The sequence below is a fragment of the Argiope bruennichi genome, chromosome X1 (assembly GCF_947563725.1).
Source record: "Argiope bruennichi chromosome X1, qqArgBrue1.1, whole genome shotgun sequence".
Taxonomy (NCBI): domain Eukaryota; kingdom Metazoa; phylum Arthropoda; class Arachnida; order Araneae; family Araneidae; genus Argiope; species Argiope bruennichi.
Window position 1 is genome coordinate 8,635,919 of NC_079162.1, and position 21,138 is coordinate 8,657,056.

The 21,138-nt window shown below is 26.7% G+C and overlaps 1 protein-coding gene across 11 annotated transcripts in view; it reads left to right on the forward strand.

Annotated features, from left to right (window-relative positions):
• Positions 1–1,012: 1,012 nt before the first annotated feature.
• The window catches only part of LOC129958134 (nipped-B-like protein), a 96,892-nt gene continuing 76,766 nt past the window's right edge, over positions 1,013–21,138 (forward strand). For 4 of the 11 annotated variants that reach the window (XM_056070338.1, XM_056070341.1, XM_056070336.1 and 1 more), the window contains exons 1-3: positions 1,013–1,643; positions 11,186–11,306; positions 15,774–15,973. The gene's annotated coding sequence lies outside the window, so the exon portion shown is untranslated. Of the gene's footprint in view, positions 1,644–11,185; positions 11,311–15,773; positions 15,974–21,138 lie in introns of all 11 variants that reach the window. The other 7 variants (XM_056070337.1, XM_056070340.1, XM_056070344.1 and 4 more) reach the window with 7 other exon arrangements.

The following is a 21,138-nucleotide window of genomic DNA, read 5'->3' on the forward strand; positions in this document are numbered from 1 at the left end:
CAGTTATAAAATGTCTGAAAAGGAATCGTCTGCTAAATGTCTATTAGATTATGATATTTACCGAGCATTCACCTTCGTCGGTTGGGCTACTCGCAATGTCCGCCAAAATATTTTAATTGTTAAATATTTGTAGGTTTCTACATTGCTTCATAATATGACATAAATGACGTTATGGAGAAAAACAACAACAAAAACCTTGGCTTAAAATTATTACTAATACAAATTCTGCCTCTGAAATGTTGCCAAATTAAGTTCAATTTACTTTACAGTAGACTATATTAATGAGATTACTGTGCTTATTTCAATGTAGTGCGTTTTTACTACTTCTCTTAGTCACAAACTTCATGAAATCACTCTCTTGGTAATATTGTATATATTACTGTTAAGACATGCTCCACCTTCTAAAAGTTTGTGATTTTAAAGACATTTTCGAAAGAATGTAAGCGTGATAATGGTATGCAGTAAAATTTAATTGAATATTTATTCTTTGTGTAACATTCTTATAATTTATTCTACAAATACTTTCTTCTTATATAGTGGGATTCCTTCAACATCCACTTTTTCATTTAACCTAAATAAAGTTTGTTTTTCGAAAACAATGTAATTTTTATCAACTATTTTCTTTATCTAAGACTGTCTGAAAATAAATTTTACATGTGTAGGAAAAACATATATAATGTAAAATTAAATAGAATTCATAAAATTTAATTTAGTACTATTTGCTAAAATTTTATATTCAACGAAATTTGGGAGAATGTTTTGGAAAAAAATATTTTTTTCTAGTTTTTTTTACATTAGTAAGTAAATCGATATATTCTAAGGAGTGAAAAATTAATAAACATTGTCATAAAACCTATTCTGTTTAAAAGTAAAATAATTCAGTTAGATAATTTTCTATTGAATTTTGCGCCTCTTTTCGTTCCGTCTTCTATTATTGTAAATCATATAGTAAGAAGATTCAATTTTCGAATATGAGTTATATTGGTATACCTTCGGTCGAGGATACATTCATGTTAACATGTAATGGTGGTGAATGGTTTGTTGTGTTGATGAAGGCATTCGTAGTAAGAATATTCGCTTCTTAGATTGGAACTTAAATGTTATTTCAGTACAAATCGAATAAAAAATAATTTCCTGGAAAGCGAATCGAAACAAAAAGCATTGCATTATTTCATAATTAATTCCAGACAATTGTGCAAAAACTGGGCTGCTAATTTCTCAGTGACGCTAGTGATGGCTCTGTTTCAGTGACCCCGAGTTTCAGTAGCACTTCACCAGGATGTACATTCAAAGCTATGCCCATTATTGCAATCAGGAAACTAAAAAGTGATAACAGCGCAAAAATGAAAGTTATCACAAATTTCGATCTTAGCGGATTTTATGTTGTGCACGAAATTTCGAACGTTTCTTTATGCGAAACAGCCAGTAGGACTTGTGTTTGTAAACCAATCAAGTATCAGCTGAGGAGGAGTACTAAGCCTACCGGGTCGTAGAAAAAGTTAGGTTTGAGCTGCATTTTGCTTTGTTTGTTGACATAAGTCGCTTGAATAGCACATCTGCACCGTCTTTTTTTAACAGTTTGTACAAAAGGATTGAATAGTGATATGAAGTTTAAAGAATAATAATAAACACTTCATTAAGAGGTAGGACATTAATTTTAATATTTAAATAAAATTATTATTGATTCTAAGTACACTTCACATAAACATTACATCAATGTTTTTTTTTTTTTCATTTATAAAATATAAGTAACGAAAAACGAAGCTACCGAGATCTTATAGTCAGCATTTTCATTTTAAACTTGTTAGTTACCATCCATTGGAAAAATATTTATTTTACGTATTGGAAATCATGTTTTGATTAGAATTATTTTGTATGTAACGAGTAAAAAAAGCTTGTTTTTTTTTGCGTTATTTTTCATTTTTAAATTACGTTTTTTGGAAATTGTAATATTTGATTCGTGAAGAAATGCAGAAGAATTTGAACTGGCGCGGAAATTTATAAAAATAAAATCTGATTTCTTAAGATATTACCGAATTTCTTTGTAAAACGAGAAGTCATTCTAGGTTTCCTACCAAATATTACTCACTTTGTTTCGTTTTAAGCATGTAATATTTTTTTAGGTTGAAAATTATCAAAATAACGTGAATAATAATTGTTTGATGCATATTATAATAACAATACTGTAGTTTATTTTTCTTGTAGTTAAGAACAAAAATTTTGAAATTTTTATGTCGTAATATTTTCCATGCTTTTCTCTTAGGTTATGAATTCCGTTTAATCATGTTCATCTAAAAGCCATGAATATTTTTTTTGCTAATCTTTTTAATCGGCAGAATTCGATTGACATCCTAAAACTTCATGTAGAAATTTCTCTGGAGAACCGCACTTGAAAATACTTTAGTGCTTTGTTGAAATTTACATTTTCTTTTGTATGCTTTAAAAAAAATGTAAATTCGTGTTTTAAAATATTAATAGCTAAAACTGTTTAACAACAATGCTTAGAAAGAACGGCTAACAATTTATGAATGTAGAATGCATAAATTTATTAGTATAAAACTGTTTACACTCTGAATTCATCTTTCAGTTGATGGAACTCATTAAATGCCCCCCCCCGTTTGTAATTCAGGAATTTAATCTTTTCATTTGATATTTCATTTTTTTTTTTTTGTCTGTATGTTGTTATTGCTAGTTGGTCAGCTATCTTTTTACTTTAATTAGCTGTGCACATTTTAAAATATTTTCTTCAGTTTTTTTTAAAAAAAGAAATGATCAGTTTTTTTTTTTTAAAAAATGAAATTCAATTTTATATTTTAAAGACATCTGTAGATTTTTTGCTTGATTAAGGGAGAGTTGGAAGGAATGGGACAGCTCATTTTTGCCTAAATAAATTATTAAAATTTTTAATTTTTGTACTAGATAGAATAGGTATAACCTCTGGTTTGAATTTATTTATTACACCACTTACAGTATTGTTTTTGTTCCAAAGCAGAAAATATAATTCTTATGTCTCGAATGTAAATACATATTCTTATTTTTTCAGTTGTATTATTTGTAAAACAAAAATATAATAAGTGTACAATAAATTCATAAGTGTTTGTAAACTAACAATCAAATTAAGTTTAAATATAGCATGCATTATGTGATTAGCATTTTAAAAGAATATTCTGAAGTGTGGGGGGCGGACAGTCTCCATTCGGGAGGATTGGAAAATGTAATGGGGCATACATACATTTAATTTCCAAATAACAAAATATGCTAACAGCTCAAGATTTTAATCCTGTTGGGATGTTACAATGCAATAACAAGTTGATGATTATAAATGTATTGAAATTTATAAGTTAGTATAGATAATTATGTAATGTAAGCTATATATTTTTTAAATAATATGATGTAATGTACTATAATAATAAAATAGGACTTCAATTGCCAAAACAGAAAAAAAAAAAAACTTAAGAATACCAGTAACATGTTTTGTTACTTATATTTTTGCTAATAACTATAACATATAAAGTATGAATACATACTGTAAATCTTTCTATATCATTTTGCCTAGAGAAAAATATTTTATTCCTAAAACCAAATTTACCAATTAATTTTATTGAAAGGAGACTATATATTATCTACTTTTATCATGGCCCAATATCTAATGTCTAAACTGCTTAAGATATGCATGTAATTCCAATAGAAAAATGCTTTAAATGATGAAAATATATATTTTTTTGTTGAATATGAGAGTCAGTGAAAATATATAAGAATTATATTTTATGTTGTTTTAGTCAATAAATATATTTTGTAAAAAAAAAATTACAGAATTCAGTCTTTTATGTAGTTCCCTTGGTCCTACCATTTATATTTTAGTAAAGTATTTTTAATGCTGCAACATTTTTTAAATATTCTTTTGGGACTAAAATTTATAAACAATAAAAATAAAAATATTCTTTTGGGGCTAAAATTGATTGACAGAAGAAACTTAAAAAATCATTATTTTAAGTGAATTTTTCATATAAATTCAGGCCTCAAGAGATATTTTAAGTGATCATTTGCAGATTGAATGTATACATTGTTAATACTTTTTTAAATTGTTCCTTAAAATAATTAGTGTATGACCTTTATTTAGGTTAAGCAGCTATAACTCGGTTCGTTTTAGTCATAAAACAATGTGTGTTTTTTTATTGGCTGGTTTAGAATGCTGACAATTTTTCATTAAATGTGACTGTTAGGAAAGTGAGATCTACACAAAAGTTAGAATATTTTCATTTCGTATTCAGATTATATTTATTGACTCAAATGACTTATAATTCTTCCTTATTTAAAGCATTTTCCTAATTGAAACTATATATCTGTCTCTAATGGTTTAGAAATTAACTATTGAACCATAAGAGTGGACGTCTTATATGTATGTGTTTGTGTATATATAGAATGATAGAATAAATATTAAATTATGGAAAATATTTAATATACAACTTTTGTTCTCTAAATTAAAAAAAGAATTATTGTCAGTTTTGACCTCCACCTTTTTTTTAAAACAAAATACCATGCACATAAAAGAAAAAGCATCCAGAAACATAGAATAAGAACATAGTGCAAGCGGTGGAAATGGTCGTAAAGGAAAGTAGAAGTTTTTGAGATGGAGCAGCATCAATGAAGATTTCAAAATCAGCTCTTGCTTGGCCTGTACAAAAATATAAATCATTGAATAAAAAGAATATCAAAATACTATCTTTATTAATTTTAATTTTCTCATACTTTGTCCCATTCCCCCCCCTCATGCCAGTCCCATTCTTCCATCATGTAAGGGAAATACGAGACAAAATTGTTATAATTTTTATGCAAATAAAAGTAAATTGTTAGTATTTTGCTATTTTTTAAAAATGGCCTTAAGTATTAGATTTTATTTTTTAAGTATTAGATAAGCTATTAGATTTTTATTGGCTGCATTCTTGAGGAGTCTAAATTAGTGAAGCAAAAGAGTGTTTGTAAAATCTGTTTCACTCTTCCCTTTCGATATAGTGTAGACTTGATTTTTTTTCAAGTTTAAAATACTAAATTTTATTTTTTGCAGATTATTGAATTGATTTATTTTCTATTATACTTAATCTTTAAGTTAATTCTAAATCTATATGCTAATGCTGTATCAAGAATTAATATTAATTGTTCCATTTATTTATCTCTGTAGTAATTTCCTTTTTGCAAGATTCTGTATTTATTTCAAGGTTCTCTGAAATTTGTTAATGAATGTCTATGCATGCTTATTTGGAATTATATACTAGTATTCACTCTTGAGTTTGATTTAATATTTAAAAAATTTTTTTATCTGAAACATTAAAAATATTTTAATTTTTCAAAAGTTTTTCAATATTAAATAAAAAGTAATTGATTTATATTTATTCAGAATTATGTTCGTAGCTTATTTTCATTAAGAAATGTTATATTTGTGTTTTTTAGAACTGGATAAATGAAGTATGTATTCTATAATAATTCATGAAGCCTGTTTCTTCACAAAATTAATACTTAATATGCTTAAACTGCTTGTGAGAATATTAATATAATTTTTCTTTTGCTGTAATGCAATTTACTTTATATTTATTCACTTGCATAAGTATAAAATTTGAATGCAAGTGTTTCTCTTTAGTGTTTTTTTTATAATGACCCTCTTTTCAGTTAGTGTATGACATGCATATATTAAAAAATGATGAATTATTTACTTATATATATTCCAGGGTGCGTAGAGTCATGAAAAGTGCTTAAATTTGAAAACCATTTTTAAGCACCTTAAAAGTGCTTAATTTTGGGAAAAGGTCCTTAAAAAGTGTTTAATTTTCTCATGAAGAACGAAGAAAGTTTTTCGTTTTGTCTTTTCCCCCCACAGGTTGATTATGATAATTTGAAATCATGATCGTAAAGGCGTGTTTATCGGATGTACCAAATAAGAAAGCAGAAGGGAAGAATTCAAAGAAGGAATCCAGGGGTTCCAGTAAATATTAAGATAACGCTTGATGATTCTTTTTTTTTTTACCCCTTTTTCTTTAACAATTTACATTACCATTTATTAAATTATTAGAATAGTTATTCGGAAAGGGCAATAGGAAATACTTACTGTGTCTTACTTTATGCTATTCGAAAAACGTACGAACTTCAATTTTTAATGTTTTAGATGTTGAATTTTTAAAGTTATACCTGGTAAGTAAGTATTTAAACTTTAGTGTGTTGTTAAAGAAGAATAGGCAAATTGGTCCGATTAACGTAAAATTAGAAAACTAAAAGATGATTTTGGTGCGTCAAAAAGATATATTGAACATGAGAGAAGCTGCTTTAAAAATACTTATATATTCTATCATTCTCATTAATATGTCGTTTTGGAGCAATCATTTGAACGACTTACTACAGGTATTCAACTGTATTATATTGAATTGTAATTAATTGCGGTATGTAATTACGGTAGTCAATCGTGTAAAATCTAGTATGATAAAATTTTAACTTGAAGCCTTAAATTTTCAGCGTTCCTGATATCTTGTTTACCTGATTTCTTGAATGTTCCCATCCATGTGAAAATTTTTATTTGTTGAACCAATCTCGCCAAATGTTAGTTTTAACCAAAGGGAGAGGAAAAAAAAAAAAAAAAAAAAAAAAACCGTGGGATCCTGTTATTTAAAATTAAAAAAAAAAAAAAAGTTCTTCGAGATTATTATTTTTTAGGGCTTAAATTCTATCCTTTTATAACGATTTTTTCTTCTTTTTATAATTCTTATAGGATTTTTTTTTTAATGACGCCTTTTTTAATATATAAAGGTTTCTCCTCAGCAACGCGCAGCATTGAAGTTAAGAGCATGAAATTCGGGAAATTATTTTAGGAGCATTAAAGGCACACTAAGAAGGGATTTCTCAAACTTTTAATTCGAAGTTTAATTTAAAAGTAAAAATGTTTTAACGTATTTTCATCATAACATCAAAGCATATTATCGTATAAAAATTGTTTTAACGCCGTTTTTAAGGTTACAAAAATAGTTTTTCTATTATAAAAATTTTGTTTGAATGAAAGAATTTCTTCTTTAGTTTTAATAATGTTTGAGAAATTAGTTTTGGACACAAATTATACATATACGTAGTTTATAGAAAGTATTGTAATCGCAAAAAAATTCGAACTCGAGATTTTGACGAATCTCCGAATTTTTTAGACCTCCCCGAGTTCGAAAAACGCATTTTTGGAAAATGTATGTCTGTTCATCTGTCTGTCACAAAGATAACTCAAAACCCGCTTTGAGCTAAACGGCAGAAATTTGGTAAACAGCCTTTACATCAAATTTACAGATTTCTATCAAATTTTGAGTAAAACCTGTTCAGAGGAAGTCCGACTGTTCGAATATTAGTTAGCACAGTTTTTACAAAACGAAGAGAGCTAGATATATTAAACTCGGTACACAGATTTAACATCTATAATGTAGGCACATATAAAATTTTGAGCTAAATCCAACCATGGGTTGACTGTCTGACGGTCTGTATTTTAAGAAACATGTAAACGAGATAATTCAAAAACGCAGTGAAATATATCAAATTACATATGAGATTTTGTGACTACAAGTGTAGTTTTGTGTCAAATATTTGTTCCAAACACTAGAAAAATGTATCAAAAACACAAATTCGATTTTTGGATACCATTAGAGCATGCCAGGGATTAATCATCTAATAACTCGCCTAGGATGGCACAATAGATTCAGTGATAATGTTAAATTCACATCAAAAGTTAATATTTCGTAACTATTGTATGACAGTGCCATGTAAGACGTTCTCTGGCGTGACAAGTTTATTAAAGAGTGCCAGAAAGTTTTGGGGAGACCATTCCTGCTGATTATTATAATGAAAAACAAAATAATATCATTGCTTCGTTGAATCACTTTATTCTGCGAGTGTTAAAATTGAGATAAAAGACAGAAAAACGCTTTCTTTGCTTTTATTTAAACTTGGAAAATTTTAAGGAAGTTCATTGAATAAAATTCTTCATTTTATGAGTTTTGTTAAATTTTGAAGCAATGCGATGTTACCTAGCGCTGCCTTAATAATAAATACTTAAAAAAAAAAAAAAAATGCTTTACTTGCATTTTTACTTTGTCGTATACGAAATATAGAGAAATATTCCAGATTTTGATATATCTCCACGTTTCGAACCTCCTTGAATTCGAAAAACGCAATTTCAGAAATGTCTGTTTCTCTTTGAGAAAGATAACACAAAAACACTTTCAGTTAGACTGATGAAATTTAGTATACGGCCTTTACACCAAAGTGGCAGATTTTTATCAACTTTTGAGCAACATCCGTTTAAAGGACGACTGTTTATCTGTCCGGCTGTTCGAATATACGTTAGCATGATAACTTCAAAACGAAGAGAGCTAGATTGATAAAATTCGGCACACAGATTTAACATCTATAATATAGACATCTGTCAAATTTTGGGCCCAATCATTAAGGGGTTCATCGTCTGTCGGTCTGTAAATATCAAGTTTGGTATGCAGTTTTGTGTTAAATGTTTGTTTTAATTAAGAAGAATGCATCAAAAACCAAATTCTCTTTTCGGGTACTTTCCACCGCATGTCAGGGATTAATCGCCAAAACACTTGCCAAGGGTCACACAACAGAAGCCAGACATGCAAGGCATTTTCTGGCATTATGTGAGAAAGTTTTTAGGAGACATTCTCGATGATTTATTTTCATTTTGCTTCTCACTGCAGAGCTTTTTTTTAAGTAAGAATTTTTTCTGTTAGGTTAAAATGCAGGTTTTCATTAAATTTTAGGAACGTGAAAGGTTCAAGAAAGGTTTTTATTAAACTTTAGAAGTAAGAGACGATTTGACAATTTCTATTTAGTCTGATCATTCGGCAATGCTTCTATTATTTTTTATTAAAAAGAAATTTTCTAAAAACTCATTTAGAACATGGCATTGTTCTATTATCAATTTCATGACAGCTTTGCCATTTGTACTTTGATAGCCATAGGAATATTTTAGTTCTTAGTTTTATAAGATTGCAAAGAAAATTACTAAATAGAATGTTAGAGCACGAAGAAATTTGCTCTTTCCATCCCAGTCATGTTAAATTTTATTTGTTACTGTCTATATAAAAATCAAATACAAAATTTTCAATCATGCTATATTTCTACATCAATCCCGGCATTTTCAGAACTGTTTTATCTATCTAAAGAATTGGTAACTTATTAATTTTAATAAATGTTGAAAAAGATCACAGATCTTTATTCTTAATATTATAAAAGGTGATTTAATTTTTTGTTATTTATAGTTTTTTTCATTTTTTTGTGTTTGCCAAAATTAAATAAGCATAATTTTACAATGAAAGGCATTTTGCAAATACGGAAATAGGTATTAAAATGCGAATATTAAGTGTTTCAAATTAATTTTTAAAATTATTTTTCATTGAAAACTATGTAATGTATTATTATAAAATTAAAAAAAAAATCCCTGTACTTAAAAAATGCGCTGTTTACATATGAGTACTTACGCTAAGGTGCTTAATTTTTTGTGGCTAAAGTGCTTAAAAGTACTTAATTCCTGCATCAGTGTTTACACTAAGCACCCTGATATTCATAACATGAATATATATAACTGTGGCACATGAATTGTTTGATATTGTATTAGACATAATTGTTTTTTATAAGGAATGTATTTGTATTCTATATACATTTAATAATTGGTGATAAAAATACCAAATTGTATATAATAATGAGAGAATGTTATATATATGGAAGAATATCCATATAAGAATATCCATTTGAAGTGTTAAAAGCAGCATAGTTTTTATGAGTTTATAATTTTCTTCTCATTTAAATTTTGATTAAATTCAATAATTTCAAATTTTGGTGGTAATTGAAATTAACCAGAAAAGTTTATTAGGTAATGTAATGACCTTGAGAGGAAGCCAGTGAAGAGGCTGTTTATTAAAAAGCATTTTGCACGAAATATTGACTGTCATAATTAGAAACATTCTGAAAAATATTTGCTGAGTATTTTATAGTTATGAAGGCATTAGTCTGCTCAGTGAAATTTAAATTTTCTTTCCGATTTTATACGTCAACAATATACAATGAATGTTATCTTCTTTACATCTTGGTGTCTGCAAAAATACTTTAAAAACAGTTTTGACTTCTATTCATTTAGTATCTTTTGCTGTTGAATTTTGACAATTGTTCTTGCTGGGATATGTTTTTATTTAATTCTTCTATGAATATTTTTATAAAAAAAATATGTGTAAGATTTTTTTCTTTGATAGATATCTTTGTGATTGAACTTGGGAATTTTAAGTTTTCTTCTATGTTAATTTCTTATGTGAAATGTTCTTCTACTAAACATGACTTTTCAACTATTTTGTTATAAGTTGCATGGCTTTGTAAAGTGCCTCAAGAGGTTTGTAATCGGATATCTGAATAGCTTGTTGCATTGAAAAGTGCATTATTGCATTAAAAAAAATTACTGTAATCAAAAATAGTTATACTCATTAACATAGCATTTTATTCAATGAAAGATTTTTTAAATTAATTTTTGAGAGCAGAGGTGTATTTAGTGCAAGTGGATTTATTTCTGGTTGCATATCTAATTTTTCTGAAAGCCTTTTTCCGGATTATTAGTTAATTCATATTCCTTTGTATATATTTTTTATGTTTAAGGAATTAAGTACCATTATTAGTTTTGAATAAATTTGGCCGTGTTTTCTTAACAGGAAAGGTGTGCTTAGACTAAAATAATTTTATGACTTTTATTATATTGAAGTGAAACTTTTCATTGTGTTATGATTATGCAAATATTCATAAATTATATGTCATTTAATCTTTCTTTTTCATTAGTAGAATTTTAAGGAAGAAGGCAAGAGTATTACACGTTTTATGTGAAATTGCTGTTTGTTTGCAAATCAGAAATTGTGACTTTACAGCATTAAAAAATTTCATTGAGAACAAAAGTGAATAAGGTGCATGAAACACCTTATTCGTTTAATTTCCTAGGGTTTTATGAGCGATAATCATTATAAAAGAATTTTTCTTTGTAGCACACTTAAATTTATATGTCATAGAATTTTCAAATGTTTCTGTAGTTTTATATGTTTGCATGTGTGTAATATGTGATATGAAAATTTTTATACTAATTACTTTTATGTTAATTGTTTTTAATATATCTTTTTTGTAGAGTTTGAAAAAAAAAAAAAAACTGCTCTAAGTTAAGAGCTTCTGGCATGCTTCAAGATTTAAGGCATATATTTATATACTTCCATGAAAATTTCACATTATCCTTTGCAAATCATCTGTATGTATGTATGTTTTCTACAGTTTTCTTTCTTTTTTTTAAACGATTATTTCATATTCCTTTTTGATTAATTACAATGCGGGTGTTTTTTTTATGTTGCTTTAAAAGAAGTAAATCTATAGCTGTAATTTGCTGTTTTAAACTTCATTTGATCTTTTCTCCCCTCCATGCAAATTTGTAATAAATGTTTTTGAAAATTATAGGCATTTTTTAATATCTGTAGTTGCATGTGGTGTCTTATTATTTTAATTCAAATAACAAATTTACTTTAATGGATATTTTCCATTTGATTTCTTATTGTTAATAATTTACAAGAAAACTGGTAATTAAATATAAAATTATTTGTTGAAAAATGTTGAGGTAATAACTAATTTATAATATGTCTATCATATTTCTTTTCAGCTTGTCCATTTGTGAATTCTAATAGAATTCTTTTTTCAATTTATATATGAGAGTAGTTTTTTTTTAAATCATTATTTTTAATGTTTTGCATGTACTTTAATTTAAATGATAAACTTTATTGTAGTACTTTTATTAATTATGCATTTCATAGTTTGCAATGAATCATAAATTTTCCTGGTGGGGGAAAAGAATCCACCTCCTTTATTTTAGCATCATATGATCATAAAGAATGTATCATAATGAGAGGAATTACTGTTTTTTAAAGATTTTTAATAAAAAATATGTAAAAGCCTGTCTATATATTGAAATAAGAACATGCATAAACATGTTTGATGGCAACATCCATTTTTCTCATCAATCTTCATTTAAAAACGCATCAAAAATTTTTCCCGAACATCAAATTCCATTTTTGTAGGTCTATTCCTTTTAGAATTGCAAGCTAACAAAATTTTGACATTTTAATGTTAAAATTTTGGGTTTTTATTCATATCTTAAAAAAATTATATAGTTACTATTCTAAACTCTTTTTATTATGAAAGAATCAGGTATTCCAGACATTTTGCTCAAAATATTTATCAATAAAAAAGTAACTTTTGGTATGTGAAGAAAATTCAAATTTAAGCTTTAAAAATATTTAAATGGCAACACACTTAAATATGGACAAAAATTGAAGGAAATGCCATTTTATGGAGACATGCAAAATTCCAATTAATTTCTATCAGTAGATTTTTACCGATTGCCTCTAAAATGCTACATTCACAAATTTCAAAATCTCGACAGCATTTTATCTGGCATTCAGATGCTACTGATCATACATTTCTTGTATCGCATGTTAGAATATATATATATATATATATATATATATATATATATATATATATATATATATATATATTAAATTGCCATCTGCAATAAATATGAAACAATAGTAAAAAAATGCTTTCTGTTACCATAATATATTATTAATAATTGCTGCTTTTAAATGTGGAGATTATTCTGTCCTTGTGGCAAGCTAATATATTTTACTCATCAGCTCATATAATATCACTTACAGAATATAAGAAATGATTGAAGAATTGGGAATTTTATTTCCAAATCAATACATTGTAGAATTGTAACTATTTAATTTTACAAATATATTGACCAAATTATTTATCTTTATAATTAACATGCAATGAACTCCATATTTTGTAACAAGAAAGGGCAATTTGCATTTAAATTTATTGACATTTATGTACTCAGTATTTCTTGCAAAAGTCTCAAATTTCATTAAATTAATTTGCAGTAATTGTGATTGTTATATTATATGTAATAAATAGAATAAAAAAAAAATTTCAGACATCTGAACATCATTTGATAAGACATTTAATATTAATTTTTTGTTTACAAAATGTGTCTTACTTTTATTCTCTACAGATGCAAAAATGAATTTCTAATATGTTTACAATTCTCAAAATATTGATTAAAATTTTATTTTATGACTATCTTTGTCAGTATAAAATTATAAAATTTTAAATTAATGTTCAAAGGAAGCACAGAAGCAAATTAAATAAAATTTTAAAACAATTTCCAATGAATAAACTTCTTAAAAAATAATGTGTTGGAAGAATTTCTCTTGATGAGCAAAAATATTTTGTGACAAAAAGAAGTACACAAAATTCTGAAGGAAATCATTTTTAAGTTATTACTTTTCCTTAAGAGTTTATACTTACAAACAAGACAAGAAATTATAAGTGGCTATTAATTGTGATTAACTGTTTATAAGTGAAAGTAATTGTAATTACTTTATTTGACCTCATTTTATATGAACAATCTTGATTTGTCAAATAATTCTGTTCAAGTACATTTAAACTCTTTTTTATATCATTTTGAAAAGCACTTTAAGCTTTTAAGTATAATTGTATTGTTTTTGTTAAATTTCATTTTGATGTATTATTATGACATAATTCTTTTTTTTTATATGTATTTTTATTCCATGTAATATTTTGGTTGATAAATGCTAATTTAATTGAATTTATTTTATTGTGATTACCCAGAAAGATTCTAATATAAATGTTCAGTTATTAAACTGGATATTTCTCAAAGACATCCTACGGAATAATTGTTCTTATATTTTTATAAATTAAAAATAATATTAATTTATATATTTTTATATTAATTTTAATATAATTATTAATTATTCTTATATATATTATATTAATTAATATATTATATTCTTAATATATTAATTAATTATTCTTATATTAATTTATATAAATATAATTTTATAATTATATCTACTTTTACATTTCTATTCATATGAATAATTTTAAAAAATATAATAGTTAAATAAAATATAATAAAAGCACAATATATATATATAAAGATGTAGTAAGTAATAATTCTGATAATATATTAAAAAAGTACTACAATAATGGAATGTAATGATTTGTAAAATAAATAAATTAATTAATTAATATTTAAAGTGGTGGTCTGCAATTTGCATTCCACATTTGTAACAGACAAATATCCTGTATATGTGTCTTCATGTAATATAATTTTTGCAATAATAATAAAATATATATATATATATATATTTTTTAAACTCTGTCAGTACAGCATAGAAAAAAAAAGTGATTCAAATTTATCAGTGCATGGAATACACCTTTTAAAAAAAACATGATCATGAAATAAAGTGATGTATCATTTCCTGTCCAGTTATAAGTAATAAGCATTAGTGATAGAAATAATATATGCCGATAAAGAAATACAGGAATAAAGTGTTAAAAGAATAAAAATCATTTAATTTTTTTTCTCTCTGACCATTGGTAAGATATTAATTTTAATAGTAAATTTTTTTTAAACAATAAAAAAGAAATTGAGTTTTATTTCTTTTTCTCATGCAACCAAATTTTCAATTTTGATGCTTTTAACATGATGATGAGCAATTTAGGCTGAGAAGCAATTTAAACAGAATTTTCAATACTCTTGAATATGTCTTTCTGGAAAAAAAATAAAATTTCTCCCCAAAATTTTCACTATGAATAGTTTGTCATACATGAAGTACCATTTGATTTTAATATGTAGATTGTAACTTTATAGATAATTTTAAAGTGCCTTAAAAAATGCTGTTACCATTGTTTAAAGAATATCTCTATCTTGCATATCCAAATGTGGAAACTATCCCTTAACAACAAATATCAAATGTCTCTTGATGTAATTCTAGTAAATTAACTAAAATTTATACTCTAAGAAATTTTTCCTTGGGGAACCTACTCATGACATCAAAAAAGAATGTTGCTATAGAACATTTCAAAGTTTGAACAATTTTAAAATTGTAGACAATTTCCTATGAACACTTTAAGCACGGCATCATTTAGTTTATATCACTAGCTTAAAAATGTTTTTATTTTTATATATATGATGTTTGACAATAGAATAAAGTTGGGTGTTTTTTTTACTACTTTATAGTAACCCCTTTCTCACAATATTATCTCTTTGAAATTTGTTAAACTCAATTTGCAGATTTGGAGTGGATATTGATATTATTATAGATAAAATAAATATACATGAAGAAAAGCTATTGGATTTTTTTAATAAAAAGAGTAGTATGTATTGATTTGAATAATTTTTAATTGCATTTACACTTTTTTTTATTAGATATTGAATTCATAAGGATGTGTTACCAAATTTTTTTAGGTGATTAAGTGTGTTTATTTTTGATGAGGATAAGATAGCAAATTGAAGTGCCCGTATAAATGTTGTCAAATTGCTAAAGAAAGTAATATTTCTGTCAAAATATTAATTGTTTTCTTTGGCATGTGTAATAAAAGTAGAGCCATCTTTGGCCAAATCATAATTGGTAAGGGATTCTCTTGGTTGCAATCTATTTAACAAGATTTGACCTCTTCATTAAAATAATGTGGTTTTATTTATAAATACATTTACTAAACATAATATTTAGTGCAGAAGAACTTAAAATATTTATAAACATTTGATTATGATTTTGAAATATTTTTTTGTAATTTATTAGATGTTTAGATTTACAATAAACAGGCTCTGATGTATTCTGTTATCCTGTTTTCTGTAGTATCTGCCTTTTCTTGGAAGTTGTTGATACTGACGTAGCTGTGTATATTGTGTTGAGCATCTTCTTGCATAATTTTTTAAAAAAGTTTCTCATTACTGGGTGAGTCAGCTTTGAGTAGAAAGGTTATTCAGCTATTGAAGAATCAGATTTTGTTTGCCACATTTTGCATACGAGGTCTTCATGTGGCTTGCAATAATCAGGTCAGCACAGATTTTTCTTTTTTCTATTGTTACTTACTTTATCTTAAATTGGTTCTGCTGAATCCAAAATTACTCTTAGCTTTTTTTTTTTTTATCACGTATTATTTAAAAAAAAATTTCAAGTATTTGTAGTAAATAATATAACAAAGTGATAATATCTTCAGCTGTGGAGAAATCCTAATTTCTTTCAAAAATAATTAGACCAGGATCACCAAGTTGAATCCTGGAAGTAAAATGCTGGCATGTACCTGCATCAAGTACTATAACTCCTTGTCTACATGGCACAGTTCCTTTAACCGTGGTTTAGTAATCTGATCTATTGCTCTTTCCTGTACCATCTATCTTTCCACTCCATGTAATAATGTTCTACTTGTTGGCTGTATTTAAATATAATAAATTTGTACATTGAATGAACTAATATTTTGTACTATGAAAAACATAAAATGTTTACTAATTATAATATTTTTACATAATGTCTGTTCTCAGGTATGGAAACTCACCATGCTTTTGTGCATGCACCAATAAGAGATGTTTACTTATTATTTGACTGTGCTGTAAGTCCTGATTATCAGCAGAATTAGATTGGTTTTGCAAAACTGAAGTAGTCATATGAATAATGTATACATAATTTTTGGATTGAAATAAAATACTATAGACCAAAATAATTAACATGGAAAGAACTAAAAGAAAACATCTAATGAGACAAAAGTTAACTATAGCAAAGAATTTGGAAATGCACTCATCTTATTGATTGCATAACAACCCCACTTTGATGAAAAATCGCCCACTAGAGAAACTGAATATTTTGCCCATTGTACACTTAATATTTTGCTTGAGCTACAATGGCTAGTAGGATTCAAAATGTCTGCAAAGCTGTAGTACAGGTGTTAAATAAGAAATGCTTTAAGCTGTATGTTTAATTAGTAGCATTACTGGTTATAGTGTTTTTCTTATATGTTTATTTTCCTTATTACTTTCTAAATATTTGAGTTATTCGCTAAGTTTGAACTGCCCACTTTATATTTTTTGGTGAATTTCCTTCACTTGGTTCATCCCCCCCCTTCCATATTATGAAAATGTGAATTTCTTCTGTGTTTCTTTTAGGACCATGATTTCAGGTTTGCTACTAGGACATTCATTATTTTGTGATTCCCATTCCTTTTGGGGCCTGAAATAAATCACATTAATTTGGGAATTTTATGCTATCTTATTTTTACAGCTAATAAGATGTTAACATAGGAATTAATTTTGAGTGTTATAAGACTTGTAGAGAATAAATTTAGTAGTTGGTAAATTGATATGAACATTCTACAACATTAGCAAATATAAAATAACCAGTGCTGAGCAGCATATTCTATTGCATGTCAAGAAAAAAGTATAATTGAAATATTTTGTTTAGACTGACACCATATTGTATGTGCAATTTATTTTGCAATATGAAGGACGAATTTGATCAATACAAATATATTTTGTTATGTTGATAGATATTTTATGATTAATGAAGCATAGCCCTATTTCTCAAAATTGTTTATCCCGATCTCTCATTTAATTATGCAGTAAAACAAGTTTCCTATCAAGTGTTTCTGTTGCATCGTTAAGAAAATTACTAAGTTTTTGGGTTTTATTGATGTGGCATAAGCCACAGCTACTAAGAAATAGAGTTTAAAGCATATGATGAGAGGCTTTTCGTCTATACATACAAAATTAGTTTATAAGGTATCTTTCTGCACAACAGCAACATTTTAGCATCAGTACTGGTCACTTATTCTGTTCATATTAAGAATATATATGAAAACTGCTAGTAGATAAATCAAATAGCTGCGGGTTTGAAAATTTTGCGCATGCTCTTAGAACAATGAGAAAGTTTTGCTTAGTGCTGTTGTTACTTTACAATCAGAAGCGTTGATGAAAGAAGAATCATTATTCAATAATGTATTCTGTCCAAATGAATATCCTCAAAGAAGCACACTGTTAAAAGTGTTCGTATTCAAAACTTTATAGGTGACCATAAAGCAAGATTGACTATCACAAACAAGGGAAAAAAAAAAAAATACTGTTTTAAATTTTTTTTTCCCCCCTAACTAACAGAATGTGCCAAGATAGAATGTTTGTAATTTTTAGGTTCCATGCTCTGTGGTATGAAAATAAGACTAACTAATATTTTTTTCATTTCTGTGGATATTTATTATATTAATAATAATCATTGCAGAGGCTTATTAAATTCTTTTGTAAACTAACCCGTAATTAAGAAATTTTATTGGTTTAGAAAAATCAAACTCTGAATGGTATATGGTACATACTTACCATTCAGAATAGCAAAATGGCAGTAATGATTACGGAACAGCTTTGATATGCAGTCCGTTTCGCCCCCCCCCCAAAAAAAAAATAGTTTAGCGCCAAATTTTAGCAATATGGCCGAATATGACACGAACGGCAGCAATAGCGTTTCCAGTCGTAAGGCTCTGATGAACGCTTCAGCAAATTAACGGAAATATAGAAATCTTCCTAAGATTCTTCTAAGATTCCATTTTAGAAGAAACACATATAAATATTTGAAAATATATCAAAATCGGATAAACGCGAAAACGTGGCAACAGTAGAAGAGCGGGAAAAAAATAAAAAAAAAGGCCGCAATGTAACCCCACACAAAGCTCCACCGAAAAATTTCCGACTTCGCAAGATGCTAAATGACTGTATATCAAAGCTTAGCCATAATTACCTCGGATGGACAGTATGTAGAAAGAGTTCATCAAATTTATTTTAAATGCAGAATTTCATTGAATATTATATCGATATGGGAAATTGAATTCTATTTGAAGATATAAGTTACTTTTAAATACTGCATCCGGCTCGTATTTAAGATTTTTTAATTATAAATGATGATGCAATGCCTAGATTTTTCCTTACAATCATTTAGAGATGTCATTGACTATAGAACGATCTCTATTCTTCCTACCATGAGAAACCTATTCTAATTTTGTATTTTTATATATTATGCATGGTGTTCATTTTAATAATGGCCCATTAACTAATTTCTGAACCATTAGATATAGGTATATACTTCTAGTTGGAAAAATTCTTTTGATGAAATGACGAATTTCATTTAATGTTGTTTGAAGCATTAAATACAATGTTCAAAAAATTACGAAATTGAAGCTTTTATGTAGTCTTCTGTCCTATTTATCATATTTAGGAATATATTCTTGAAACTAGCATTTTAAACAAAGGAAGTTCCACTTTTCTATGACTAAACTGACCGAGGTATGAAGCTTTGGAAATTGCTATTCTACTTCTGAATTCTGGGGACTTGAGAGTACTTTGAACCCATTCTGCCATAATGGTTTAAAAAAAGACGTCAATTTTTTAAAATTGACGTCCTTTTTCATTTTCTTAAACAGACAGACATTCATTTTCTTAAAAAAACAAACAAACCTTCGCTTGAAAACTTAAAATTGCTGGAAACGTAACATCTGGTTTCTTTTTAAGATTAGAAATGGCAGTACGGTGGAATAAGGTTTTCTATTAAATTAAATTTTTTTGTATATCAGAATTCTTTTAAACTCTTAAAAATTACCAGTCTAATCGAATCAGTTGATTGCATTCCACCATTAATATTATTCTATTAATTTATAATTGTATATAAGATTCAGATTAAGTTATGGACATATAAAAATGTGCATTCAAAGGTATCCTCATGTAAAGATACAGCACACTTAGCAGCATCTCTCATTTCTGAGCATGAAAAGTTTTAACTTCACATAGAAAGCATGTACAATGCATAAAGCATGCCGGATCCCTTTATACTGCTATATGCTTCGAGCAGTTTTATTTGAAATAATGATGCATTATTAACTTTTATAATTTGATATTTTAAATTTTAATACTTTAATGAATGTTTAAATTTTGCATTTTAGTTTAATTTTAATTTTTTGTTGATATTTGTATTAAACTGGAATTAATTTAAATTTTAAAAATTTACTTAAATGTAAAATTTAGTTTACAATAATTTTTGGAGTAAGGGTATAAAATTGTTTATTTTTTAATATTTTAAATGATTTAAATTTCTTAGAATATAAATAAAGATATTTATGAATGTAAGAAATTGTTAATTATAGCTATTGTCATAAGAAATGTTTATAATCATCTCTGAGGATTTTCTTATGAATCGATTGCTCTAAATTGGCAAAGTTTCCAATTGAGGACACTACGTTCCCACCGAAGAAAGTTAAACAAATTTACAACCATAAAATGTATTTAGACCATCAATTAATCTCATTCATTGTGCTTTTAAATCATATATCAGAAATTCTAATAACCTGCACTGGAAAGGGTTTTATGGAAATGGAAATTATGCATTAAAGTTCATTAGTTTTAGATAAGTTTTGATTTTTTGACAGGAGGAGCAGTGATAGCTTCTCAACTAGGCTGCTCCCTTGGGTCAGTTGTCTGTGGTGGGGGAGGGGGATCTGCAAGCCAGGTGATTAAAAAAACTTTTATTTCCCTAGTTGCCAAATAAATAAATTTGTGGAAAATGCAAATTCGCCAACTGATAACATTTCTGAGTAATAATAATATTTAATCAAATATAATTGGTCACATTCCTGTATGTTTCATTATGTTCAATTAGTTAGTAGAATATTTATAAATACCCAACCTCTGATACAATAATATTTTTTACAAATGTAATGTTGAGTAATGTGGAATCTTAATATATGAGAACAAATATATTTTTCACAGTGTTTATAAAATAATTAGCCTAAAATAAATCATTAATAAATGAAAAATGTGCAGAAATGTGAAAGTAAATTGATAATCTTAATAAAATAGGGTCCTCATAATATTCACCCAAAAGTTGCAAATTATCTAAATCCACCTCTCTGAGGAGGGAGATATTGCTACTGCTTAATATTCTTACTACTAGAGATTTATATTCTTATTTCTAGGTATGTTACTAGAGGCATAACATTTTTATTTTTAATCATTTTATTTTACTGTTTATTGGTCATAATTCTGGGTTATATCCGAAAACTTTTTTTTTGTTTTATTATAATAAACAATCTTAAGAAAGAAGAATAAAATAACTTTAAAAAATTTTGTTAGTTAGTTAATTAATCTATGAAATTAGTGACGATAAATATATTTACTAGTGATCATTCAAGACAAAA